Source organism: Monodon monoceros, unplaced genomic scaffold, assembly GCF_005190385.1.
Source record: "Monodon monoceros isolate NGI ecotype Baffin Bay Population unplaced genomic scaffold, NGI_Narwhal_1 Super_Scaffold_13, whole genome shotgun sequence".
Taxonomy (NCBI): Eukaryota; Metazoa; Chordata; class Mammalia; order Artiodactyla; family Monodontidae; genus Monodon; species Monodon monoceros.
The window spans coordinates 73135779-73149650 of NW_021703769.1; the positions used below are offsets into that span (position 1 = coordinate 73135779).

General features: G+C 42.8%; 1 protein-coding gene across 1 annotated transcript in view; it reads right to left on the reverse strand.

Annotated features, from left to right (window-relative positions):
* Positions 1 to 13872, reverse strand: part of GALNT17 (polypeptide N-acetylgalactosaminyltransferase 17) — a 447113-nt gene that overhangs the window by 110243 nt on the left and 322998 nt on the right. The gene's annotated exons all lie outside the window — the stretch shown is intronic.

Below are 13872 nucleotides of genomic sequence, written 5' to 3' on the forward strand. Positions count from 1 at the left end.
ATATAAATATATATATATAAATATATATAAATAATATATATATAAATATATATATATCATTATATATATATATATATCATTCTCATCACCAGAATAGCCATCATCAAAAAATCTAGAAACAATAAATGCTGGAGAGGGTGTGGAGAAAAGGGAACTGCTCGTGGGAATGTGAACTGGTTCAGCCACTATGGAGAACAGTATGGAGGTTCCTTAAAAAACTACAAATAGGGCTTCCCTGGTGGTGCAGTGGTTGGAAGTCCGCCTGCCAATGCAGGGGACGCGGTGTTCGTGCCCCGGTCCGGGAGGATCCCACATGCCGCGGAACGGCTGGGCCTGTGGGCCATGGCCAATGAGCCTGTGCGTCCGGAGCCTGTGCTCCGCGACGGGATAGGCCGCAGTGGTGAGAGGCCCACGTACCGCAAAAAAAAAACAAAAAAAAACTACAAATAGAACTACCATATGACCCAGCAATCCCACTACTGGGCATATACCCTGAGAAAACCAAAATTCAAAAAGAGTCATGTACCAAAATGTTCATTGTAGCTCTATTTACAATAGCCCGGAGATGGAAACAACCTAAGTGCCCATCATCGGATGAATGGATAAAGAAGATATGGCACATATATACAATGGAATATTACTCAGCCATAAAAAGAAACGAAACTGAGCTATTTGTAATGAGGTGGATAGACCTAGAGTCTGTCATACAGAGTGAAGTCAGTCAGAAAGAGAAAGACAAATACCGTATGCTAACACATATATATGGAATTTAAGGAAAAAAATGTCATGAAGAACCTAGGGGTAAGACAGGAATAAAGACACAGACCTACTGGAGAATGGACTTGAGGATATGGGGAGGGGCAAGGGTGAGCTGTGACAAAGCAAGAGAGAGGCATGGACATATATACACTACCAAACGTAAAGTAGATAGCTAGTGGGAAGCAGCCGCATAGCACAGGGATATCAGCTCGGTGCTTTGTGATCACCTGGAGGGGTGGGATAGGGAGGGTGGGAGGGAGGGACATGCAAGAGGGAAGAGATGTGGGAACATATGTATGTGTATAACTGATTCACTTTGTAATAAAGCAGAAACTAGCACACCATTGTAAAGCAATTATACCCCAATAAAGATGTTAAAAAAAAAAAAAAGAACAAAGGAGTCACATAAGAGAAACAACTTTTCCGGAAAAGAATTTGGCAATATGTCACATGAATGTCAGAAATGGGCATGTGCTGGACCTAGAAATTTCATTCCTAGGAATATATCCTGGAGAATAATAATGACATCTGCCTCTGAGAATATCAAATTATGTGATTTGCACAACCCTCTAGGTGAAAACAATGGAAGAAGCTGGACAAAAAATTGAAATCTCAATAAAACCACTAAAGACAAACACATGGAAATGATTGAGTTGAGATCTCGCTGAGAATGGAACAAAGAGAGAGAAGCCCAGCAGTGGGTTTGCTTCTGCTTGGAGGTATGTACTAGTCCAGAAAGGAAGCTGAGAGGCTGAGTTCCCTTTTGAGGTTGCATTTTTGGCCTGAAGATTAGGACCACGAACACGAACGTCAGCAGTGAATACAGAGGAGCAACCTCAAAAGACTAGAGAGTTAAAAGCTGGACTTCAGGGTTCCCCAGGGATGAACAACCTGAGAAGCTGCCCTCCATTTCTGTCTAGGACCCTGAAAGGCTGTCCTTAGAGTAACTGTCTACTGGAAATCAACCTGCCCTCCCACAGGCTGCCAGGCTGCTTCATGTCATCTGGGTGGTCCAGAGAACCTCAAATCTTAAAATTCAATTAAGGGCACCAGGGCTGCTAGCACTCCCGTGTTTACAGAAGTAAGCAAAAATTTTCACTATAGGCAGATCATACCACCCGAGGTTTCAAATTATTTCAGTAAATAAGTTTTCAAATGCAATCTCTAACATAAAACCAAAGATAATTAGAAGCATCAGGAATCAAGATGTCAAAAGTTCGACCTGTGGAAATAAGAGACAAGGGAAAGGTTGCCACAGGACCTACAGATATTGGTACTATCAGACACTAACTGCAAAATATCTATGTTTACTGTGTTTACTATGTTTGAGGAGATAAAAAAAAAACTTAAAAATTTCAACAGAGAACTAGAAGCTACAAAAAGTGACATGTCAGGTTTGAAAAAAAGAGAAAAATCTAGAAATGAAAAGTTGAGTAAAATTAAGAACTCGCTGGGTAGTTTAATAGCAGATTAGACACAGCTGAAGAGAACATTATTGAAGTAGACGATAGATCAAAAGAAAATTTCCAGAAAGAAGCACAGAGATAAAAAGATGGAAAATACATGAAAGAGGATAAGTGAAACAGAGAATGCAATGATGAGGTCTGACATAGGCTTCAGAAATCCCAGAAGAGAAGAAATAGGGCAAGGCAATATTTGAAGAGGTAATGACTGAGAACGTCCCAGAACGGAAGAAAGACATCAGCCCATAGATTCAAGAAGCCCAGCAAATATTAAGCAGAATTAAAAAAAAGAAAGAAAAAAGAAATCCACACCTAGACATGTCATAATGAAATTTAAAAAGTTAAACAAACAGGGACAAAATCTTATAAGCAGTCAGAAGGGAAAAGAAAAAGAAATAAAGATTTTTTTAAAAATGTTTTTGTATAAAATTTTAAATCAAAACATTACTTATCATGAAGAAAGACTGGAAACCTTCTGAATTTCCATCCATAGGGATGTAGTTAAATATATTTTGGCATATTCCCATGATGAAATGTATGCAACTATTAAAACATCATTTTTAAAAATACTGAATTTAATGCTAATAAAAAAGTCAAAATACAGTTTCTCAGGAGATGGGCCAAGATGGCAGAGTAGAAAGACCCTGAGTTCACTTCCTCTCATGGGTGCACCAAAATCATAACTAAATGCAGAACAGCCACTGACGAAAAAGACCAGAACCTACCAGAAAATACCTTCTCCTGCTAAAGACATACAGAAGGAACCACAACGAGACAGCTTATCAACAGCATAAAATGACCTGTGTTCAAAAAAAAAAAAAGTCAAAATACTATGGTATCAATGTATGATCTCTTTATTTAAATATATATGGTATATGGGAAGGGAATATGCTAAAAACATTACCAATCATTATTTCCAGTTTCGAGGTTGTGGGTTATTTTTATTTTCTTCTTTGAACTTTTTTTTCATGTTTATACCATGAACCTGTTGCCTTTAAAATCAGAAACAAAAATTGCTTTTGCTTAGTTTCATTTAAAAATACAACACTAACCATCTTTGTTGTTCTCAGTTCCAAATTGGGGCAGGACCCATTTGAGCTACGCTTACTTTGCACATGTCACATTCTAATTATTCTATTTTTAAGTAAGTTGGGGTTAATGCACTGAAAGACAGTCAGGAGATGGTTAATGTTCAAACATGGTATGACTTGAGTGAGGTTGGTATACAGCTGCTCTTTTCTGGATGCTTCTATGGACAGCCTGCCAAGCTTTCCCTCTAAAACTTTTCTTTTGTTCTCCTAACAGTAGACCATGTAACAGGATGGGATTCTTTTCCCCAAAATATTCTTGCAGCAGTTTGGCATGTCCCCATCCCCTCCTGGGCCTGACATATACCGAGCTGGGATAACAAGAAGGGCTTTTCTAACACAACTCAAGGAGAAAAAAAGAAACACTCCTTTAGTATAAGAAGACATATTAAATCTTTAATATTATGATCTTTTCTCGTGGTCTTATAGATGCTTGACCTAGAAGCTCATGAAGGAAAACTTCCTTCTATCACCTCTTCAACCCACACGGGTCTAAACAGCCTCTGGAATTCCATTCAGGAATCACACTGACAAAGAAGCAGGTGTCCAGGACTGATAACCTTGGCCAAGCAGGCTTGGGGTGTGGGAAACGTACTGGAATAAGATTCAGAGCACATGAAGCATGGACTGTACTGTCCTGCCATCCCAGAGATAATGACACGAGGATGTGGTTTTTCATAAAGGCCAAGTAGTCACCAGGGTCCAGAGGCTGGCAAGGGGTTTCACTGGATCCAGAACCCCCAGAAGCTCAGAAGAAAGCGGTTTCTCACTCGCTTCCCGGCTCAGTGAAATCAACTGCAGTCCGTTATTTGCTTCCAAGGCTGATTAGTTGATAATTACATGGAGATGTAACACATGGAATTAAGCAAATACTCTACAGGAACGGGACTTTGGCTGCTTTTTTTTTCCTTAATGAAATCATTCTTGTTTTAAAGGTCTCTGCTCTGAGGAAGAAGACAGGACAGCCAGCACAATGAGACCAGCTGGCTCTGCCTCAAAACACCACCCCTGAAATGCTTTCTCCCAGCCACCTCCAAGGGTACGGGCAATAGCCTCTCAAAGGTCGCTCCCATGCTCACTTTCAAGGCATCCCCAACACCTGCCTGATGGATCCCAAACTCCCGGGCAACATTCAAGGCTGGCAGAGACTTGGCCCCTTCCTAGCTTCCCAAATGTCTTATCTACAATCCCTTCTGTGAATCCTCACTCACATGCCAAGACCATTTGTGCTTCCTCCTCTGTGTTTATGCCATCCTCTGCTCCTTTCTCCTCAAGTCCTTCTATTTTATGGGGTTAGCTGCAGCCTCGTGGCCTCCATGAGTCTTCTGGCCAGTTCAGCACAGCGGCTCTCCACCTCTAGAGTACCTGCTGTCTGCAACAGTCCTTTGGCAAATGTACTGTTCCGCTTTTCACTTTTCCGTGTCTCCCCACCCCTACCTTCAGGTCGCAGGGCTGGGGACATGGCCGTATTGCTCTCTTCCTAATCAGACATTGTGCCCACAGGCTTCAGTGATGGGAGCGCTTGGGTACCACGAATCGGCAGCAGCGCATGAGTCAGCCTTTAATGGATATGATGACTGCGTTGCATCCCTGCCATCCACACATCAGATTGGGTCCAAAAGAGCAGAATAATTCTGTCACTGTGGGCTTTGAGAGGAGGCCAGAAGGGAATGAGATACTAAGAACAGCTTTGACTCACAGGGAGCAGCTGGGTAGGAGGAGGGAGCTTGGCAAGCCGGGATGGAACCCGGAAGATCAGCAGAGGCTGGCCTTTTGTACAGGGCTGGGGTGTGCCCGGCAGCCTGGCCAGGTCCAGAGTTTCAAAGACAAGCCTCCAAACGTTTTCCAGTGAGAGGCCAGAAAATCCAAATTCAGGGTCAGAGTCAAGTCCGGACCCACAGGGAGGAGTTGCAGAGCAAAAAGCAGAGCAGGAAGTATATCCCCCGAGGATCGGCTGGGCAGCTACGATTCCAGCTGGTTTTTATGAGCCTGGGGGTACCTCTCCTCACCTGTCAACTGTGAGTAGGCTCTGCTGCCCAGCTTGAGCAGCAGTGGGTTTTGAGCCACTAAATTTGCTGCTCTGCCACCAACGCCATAACAGCTCAGGTTTATTGAGTGTCTGGCAAGTCTTAGGCACCGTTCTGAGCATTTACCTAATCATTATGTTCGAAACATTATTTTACCTAAGCCTCCCAACAACCTATGCGGTAGAGGCTATTAATATCCCCAATTTAAAGGTGAAGAAACTGAGGCACAAAGGAAGTAGATCATTTTCCCAGTAGCAAACTACTAGTAAGTGGTGCAGCCAAGACCGGAACTCAGGCTCTCAGGCAAGGCCCTTGGAGCTTTCTCCCTACCTGACCTTCTCCACCTGTCTGCCTCACCTTTGGGTGAGTCCTGGCCCTTGCCTGGGGGAGAACCACACTGCTGGCAGTGGTCCACAGAGCAGCGATGGGGCTGGTCCTCCCCTGGGGCATGTGCTCCTTCAGGCAGATTCTTCCTGCATGCCCTCCCCACCAACTCTAGCATCCCTGATCTTCCAGCCTCTTGTCTCCAGGGAACGTATACCTTCCCAGCTCCTCTAGCCTGCATCCTTCCTGCTTCAGTCAGACCCCTGCCTCCTGTTCTTTCTCTGAGACTCAAACCCTGCTGAGACTCACAGCCTGTGCTCTGAGTCCTGTGCGGTCAAGGGCACAGGGGCGACGGAGGTGTTTAGGGGAGTCCAGTACACTGTGTTACTGCAGCCTCGGTTCTAATGACATCTGCATCAGGGGGTCCCCAAGACTACTCCCAGGTTTGAGCACTCACTAGGAAGATTCATAGGACACAACATATGGTTATACCATGGCTATGACTTATTACAACAAAAAGATTCAAAGAAAAATCAGCAAAGGAAAAGGGCATGGAACAAAGTCTGGGAGAAACCAGGCACAAGCTTGCAAGATCTTCTCCCAGTGGAGTTACACGGCACAGCAACGAGCTGTGACAACACGTGTGAAATGGTGTCTACCAGGAAGGCTCAGTGGAGAGCCTGGGCGTTTACTGGGAGGGTGATCATGGAGGTACCCTCTGCCTAGCATGTACCAAAATTCCAGTCTCCCAGACGGAAAGCAGGCACTTAGCATAAACCATATGGTTTGTTCAAGTAATTCAGATACAGTGAGTTACTCTTATCAGATATCCAAGATGCCGGCCAAGGGCCAACCTTGTAAGCAGGCCGTTTTAAGAATAAATGATTAGGCCTCCTATGCTAACTCTTTTCTGCACACAATCCAACATAGACAATATAACACCCCATCAGAACCTTCTTTTCTTTTTCATTTGTGCCAGATTCCACGCTTCCAAAGTTTGCCTATTTTTTTTTATTTTTTATTTTTTTTACATCTTTATTGGGGTATAATTGCTTTACAATGGTGTGTTAGTTTCTGCTTTATAACAAAGTGAATCAGTTATACATATACATATGTTCCCATATCTCTTCCCTCTTGCGTCTCCCTCCCTCCCACACTCCCTATCCCACCCTTCCATATATATGTGTTAGCATACGGTATTTGTCTTTCTCTTTCTGGCTTACTTCACTCTGTATGACAGACTCTAGATCTATCCACCTCATTACAAATAGCTCAATTTGCAAAAGCAAATGCAAAACCTCACTGGAGACACCTCCATTCAACCCAGAGCCAGACAACACTGAGTTCCAACCCAGAAGCTCCACTGAAGGTGAGCTCATCGTCTAAAATTACAAAAATATAAGGAAACAATCCACCATGAGTGAGAGTCAGCGAATACAACAGGATTAGAACCCCCAAGAACTTGAGATAATAGAGCTACCTTGGGGCTCAGGGCAGACCATCCCAGAATACGCCACAATGGCATATTAAATATTTTGATGATTCTGAATTAAAGTTACACAAGAAATGGCCAATGCAAGAGAAACACTCTTGACACTGCTTTCTGTCTCCTTGAAAACAGGAAATAAATCTCTCAAGCAAAAGGTACATTCCTTACATCTGGAGGTAGAAGGCCACCCTTATGGCCAGAGAGAAGAAATTCAGGCTGAGAAGTCTACAAACAAACCTTGTTACTTCTTTAATTTGCTACCCTAAACCCAAACTCTGTTTAGGTTCTTCACTAGTTGGGCACCCAAAACCTAAGTCTCTTTGTCTTATCAATTCCTCTCAAATTTATTGTTTCTCTGTCTAAAATAAAAGCTGTCTGCTTTGGCCACTGCTACGAGACCCATTCCTATGAGACCTCCATGCCCACGAATTAAAAATTGGTTTCTTTTTCTCCTGTTAATCTGTCTTGTGTCAATTTTATTATTAGTCCAGCCAAAGAAGGCAAGAGGGGTAGAGGGGGAAACATCCAACGCCCTTGCCCCAACAACTACCAGATAGAGACCGTAAAATAAAAGTGTTCAGGATGATTAAAAATATAAAAATAAGGATCCAAAACATAAGAAAACCCTATGAAGAATACCCAAGCAGAATAAGCAAACGAAACTTCTAGAAATGAAAAATATAGTCTTTGAAATTTAAAACACAACAAATAGTAAACTTGTAAAGAGTAAACTTGTAATAGTAAAGTCAAAGAGTAAATTATACTTAGCTGAAGAGGGAAATGGAGTGAACAAAGGGAGAGATTGATGAAATTACCCTTAGTGCATATAAAGAGATGGAAAATATGCAAAAGAGATTAAGAGATGATGAAAGCTGGCTCCTGACATGCCAACATTAGCCAGCAAGCTACTGGTACCTGGGCAATTCCTCCCTGTGGCCAACAGCAGTGGAAATTACTAAATGGTCTGCATTCAAATAAAGCTTTATAATTTATAAATAAAACTTTAGAGGTTAATTCCTATAATCCATTTGATCTTTTAAAAATCCATGCAATAAAGCTACAGGTACTAAATTACTCACCTTACAGATGAAAAGATGGAAGCTAAGAAAGATGTAAGGGACTTACATAAAATCATACAGCTCATCAATGGTGAAGCTGAAAACCAAAGGGGATCTTCAGGATCCAAGAGCCTTTCCTCTCTACTACATCCCTTCTTGATGAATATTTCTTAATCAAAGGGTGCTGCTGTCTTAGTCTGTTTGGGTTGCTGTAACAAGATACCACCGGCCGGGCAGCTTATAAACAACAGAAATTTATTTCTCACAGTTCTAAAGGTTGGAAGTCTGAGATCAGGATACCAGTATGGTCGGGTGAGGACCCTCTTCTGGGTTGCAGACTTCTCAGTGTCTTCACATAGGGAAGGAACAAGAGAGGTCTCAGGCCTTTTTAAAGACATTAATCTCATTCATGAGGGTCCTGCCTTCATTACTTAATCACCTCCCAAAGGCCTCACCTCCTAATACCATCACGTTGGGCATTGGGCATTAGGATTCCAACATATGAATTTGGGGGTAGGGGGGACACACATTCAGACCATAGCAGATGCCAACTGGGATGATAATGGAGGAAACTTTGCCAAGTTACCTGAGTCTCCACCGTGTGAAGTCAACCACAGAACCTCAGAACCGCAGAGCAACTTTCCTTCCTTGTCTTTGAGAGCACCCGCTATATGCTTAGGCAGAACTAGCCTGGACTGGCTTGCAAAAAAGGTGAATTGCTGGCTGCAGCCAGTTCTCAGAATGAACTCCTACCACCCTGGGCTTCATCATTTTGGGCGGGAGGGAGACAATGCCTCATTCATTTCCTCCCTATTTTAGGGGAAAATAAACTGGATGGGAACTCTGTTAGGGTCAATTTCACAGGCAGGGCACAAGATAAGAAACATATTCTCAACCGTGGGTTGAAACCATAAGTCAACCACGGGTTACTGCAACTCTTTCACCAAAGGACAAGGAGAAATGAAATTCTTTGGGTGCGTGGGCTCTCAAGCATTTCCCCCCTAGAGACACGGAAACAAACTGTTCAGCTGCAGACACCCTCACACACCAAACAGGCTTGATTTCTATACTCTGATATCCCCAATTTATAAGTTATTGGGGTTCAACACATCTGCCAGGTGGGATCTCAAATCTGACGAGTCTGTGCATTCATTACCCTTGGCAGAAGGAGCCTGGGTAAATCTGCTTGCAAAATATCTGTTGTGTATTTTAATTCTCAAAAGGGCAAGGCAAGTAGAATGCAGATCTATAGGTCCTGCTCCAGCTACATCCTTGTCAACGTCAATAACCTTCTCAAGATGATGACTATCTTTTATTAAAGAAACGCGGCTTCTCCCAGAGTTACAGGGCAACCAACAGCAAAGGGAAGTATGTCCTCTAGACTCTAAGTAAGCTTCGTTCCTTACCTCTTTTAGGCACTTATTGCTTTCCACCTTATATGGCCATTATCCACCTACATGACTGAGTTCTGCTCTAAAAATGTGCCCATGTTCTAGTTCCCTTGTGAATCATCAACAGCACTTAACACAGTATCTTTCATTGAGTAAGTGCTCTATAAATATTTGTTGGGTAGCAAATGAATGGATGGGCCTGAGTGGGACACTCTTTCTTTGGTAAGCTTTCTGCTTCAAGAAGTCTTCTCTGCAAAGGGCCTTCCTGTGTATTCACACGAGAGCGGCAGGAATTCAGAAAGAAATGGCACGCACGTCGCTAAGCGGTCATATTCGTACTGAAGTTGTCCTTTTCATTCTTGTTTCAGATTTGCAGCCTGATCACATTGGTTCTCAGGAAGAATTCATAGGAAGGTGCTCCAGCTTCTAGCTCCTTACATCGTCCCAGATTGGGAAAGAGTAGAACAGTGGCCACGTTACACACGTAGAAGGGGGGCTGGGAGTAGGAACAGGAGACTGAAGAATTCCCTCCCCACACTACCTGGTAGCAGGACCACTGTTCCTCCAGTTCAACTCTGTGTGGTGGCTTAAAGAATCAAGGGCCGGCAAGTGCAGAGTACAGATTCAAAGCCGAAGTGGATCTAATGCATTATTGATGGTAACGAGCCTTCTGTTAAGAAAGAAAATGGCCCACTGGTGAACACTGTCTTCATGGGCAGTTCTGGTTTGTGAATTATGACACAGTCATGCTCTACTTCTAGGAAACTGGCCTAGAAATATGCCTGTGTAACAAAATAGACATTTAAGGCTAATCACTATTGTATTTGTTGGAATAAAAAAAAATAGAAATAACCTAGTGTCCATCAATAGGTCCTGATTAAAAGCCTCCAAGGACAGATGGACTTCTGTCTGTCACATGTACTGCTGTAAGCCCAGCACCTAGAACACTGCTGGCGCACAGTAGGTGCTTAATAAGTGTTTACAAGATGAACAGGATGGCATTCAACTGTTAAAAGGACTGAGGTAGAACTAAATTCCAGCTATGGATATGCGTCCTTGACGTATATTAAGTGAAAAAAAACCAAGTTACAGAATAAAGTGAATGATGTACTAGGAATTTGGCGCTTGTAGGTGTCATCAAAACATCTATTGGAAGAAACAGATTCACAGACATAGAAAATAAACTTAGGGGAGGGATACATTAGGAGTTTGGGATTAACAGATACACACTACTGTATATAAAAGAGATGAACAACAAGGACCTACTGTATAGCACAGGGAACTATATTCAGTACCTTATAATAACCTATAGTATATTATAATATATACTATATATTATATAATAACCTATAAGGTATATTCAGTACCTTATAATAACCTATAGTTATTCTGAAAAAGAAATTATATATCTCTATATATAACTGAATTAATTTGCTGTACACCTGAAACTAACACAACATTGTAAGTGACTTACACTTCAATTTAAAAAAAATGTGTGTGTGTGTATTTGCTGGAAAACGTTTGTTGAACTTACATAGAAGGTGTCATGTATGTTTATGAGCACATGTACATGCTACACACACAGGCACACATATTGGTAAATGCATAAAGGGTCTGGAAGGCTGTATACAAACAGCTCAAAGGAAGGGAGTGAGATAAGGAACTCTCAGTTTATGTAATTCTCCAAGAGGTGAATTTTTTACAACAAACATTTTTCTATTTTTGAAATTTAAACATTAAAAAAACCCCTCAGCCTCCAAGAAAATCTCCCTGTGCCAAGGGCCAGGGCCAGTAACTTGCATAAAGGGCAGTGGATAATCATCGCTGGCCCGATGTTGCTCTTTCCAGCCCTCCAATAGGATGTGAGGTGAGGGAGAAGTCATTCCAAGGGCTCAGCTCCTGAACTCACAGCGAGCAGAGAAGGGACTGGAGAAACCCTCCATTAAACGAGGGTTAATTTGACAATGGAGAAGCTGTTCCCGCCACATTACCCAAAAAAGGGAGATTGATAAGGGCAATTGATCATTTTATTTCATCACTTCAAGGGACTAGGGAGAACTTTCACAGGCACTGAACTCGCTCTCAAGTTTAAAGGCCTTTAAATCAATTTTATTAGGTTAATTGACGATCTCGTCCATGCACTTTTGCTCTGCCATCTGCCATGTCCTATCGGGTTGGCAGTAAGGCTCGATGTGGAGTTCTTGGTCTCTTATCCCCACTGAAAATGAAACAGAGGGGTGCAGTCGACCTCCATGTGCCGCTGGCTTAAGGGCTAAAGAAATAAGAGGCCATTTCATCCTTCAGGAAGGATGAAGGATGGAGCACAGTTCTTGAAACAGCACTGGGAAGCTCTGATTTCCAGGGTCTCAAACGGACTCATAAAAATGTGATTTGGGCACAACACACGTTTAGAATTTTCCCTTTCTTTTTAAATATCGTCAACCACTTTAAGTGTCCTAAGCACAAAATTAGCAATGTTTATTTAGTTAACGGCTGAGCCCCCATTTTGTACTAGTCACTCTGTACGTTAGTTTCCTTGGGCTGCCATAGCATATAATCACAAACTGGGTGGCTTACATTAGAAATTTATCCTCTCAGCATTCTGCAAGCTGGAAGTCCAAAACCAAAGCTTAAGCAGGCTGCACCCTCTCAGAAGGCTCTAAGGAAGAATCTGTCTTTGACACTTCCAGCCTCCAGGGGCCCCAGGAGTTCCTTGGCCTGTGACTGCATAACTCCAATTCCAGCCCTTTCCTCTGTGTGTCTCCTCTTCTGTCTCTTGTAAGGACACTTGCCATGGGTCTTAGGGCCCACCTGGATAATGAAGGATGGTCTCATCTAGACATCCTCAACCCAATCACATCTGCCTCCTTTCCACATAAGGTCACAATCACAGGTTCTGGGGGTCAGGATGTGCACGTATCCTTTGTGGGGGGGCATCATTCAATCTGCCACTCTATGGTAAGCACTGAGGATACAAAGATACATAAGCCACAATTCTCCCCGTTGAAGAGTTCCTAGTCTGTTATATGTCATCAAGTAAGTGTGATACAATGTGCTGTGAAATATAAAAGGTAGACGGAAACAACAGTCTTGAGGCTAGAGGACTGATTTAGGAGAAAGCTATAAAGAAGAGGAAGCAGGCATTCGGGCTGAGCCTTAAAGAATAAATAAGCCATCAGTAGGCAGACAGAGATGCGGTAGGATGAGAATGGGCAGCCCAGGCAGCAGAAAGATCATGGGCTTATGGAGGAAGGAATGGAGGTTTGAACGTGCATGGTGTGTTCGGAGCAGGCAAAGCTACCCAAGGGGACAGGAGCATAGCATCCTTGTGTGTGTGTCTTGGGGGAGGAAGCAGGAGACGGGGTTTACCATGTGGGGTCAGGTTGTGAAGGATCTGGTCCTTCCAATTCTACATCTTGCCAAGCACTTGCCATCACTCAACTTTTCAAGGGCTAGTCACTTCAAACTTATCTATACCTGTGTGCACCCCATTATACAAGGAGCTCTTCAAGGCTAAAGGTCTATCTTCTGTGCTTCCTCCTGAGCAATGAACATGACTGTGTCCACGGCTGGACATCTGTGCCAGGCTGCTCCAGCTGTGCCTGGAGAAAGGGTGAGGCCTAGATGTAGGAGCCCCCCAAACACAGAGTATTGGGTATAATCAGAAACCTGGGGGAACAAGTCTACTAATGACAGCCGGCTCGCTGAGCTATCTCTGGGAAAAACAATTTAGTGAAAAGAGCAAAGGCTAATGCTGATAAACAATCTCTCCTGCTATGAACAGCCATTGATGTTTGGTCTTTAATCTTTGATAGCTAAATACCCAAATAGACTGATTGTTAAGACCGTCAGTTGAGTCATAGTATGAGTTGTTAGGCTGAATTCATTGATTTTTATGAGTAAACACACTCCGATAATGGCCTGGCTGGGGTGTTATATAGATATGGCTTCAGCATTACTATACACAGTATCGAAAATTCCAACTGCAGGAAATTAAATGCATTTATTTCTACAAATTAAATTGCCTTGGGGAAATTGGCCTCAGGTGCAGAAATACTTAATGTTTACCAACTCATATTCCAATTGCTAAGTAACCCCTGGTCGGGTCTTGACACTTGGTTCAGAAATAACATCTATCTTCTTAATAAGCAGATAAAATGAAATCATAACCACATGAGCACAGATTTCACGCCCACCACTTCTCCTAACACAGATGCTTGATGCAAACTCCGGAGACAAAGACAGTGTGGTCACCACCGAGCCATATGTTAGA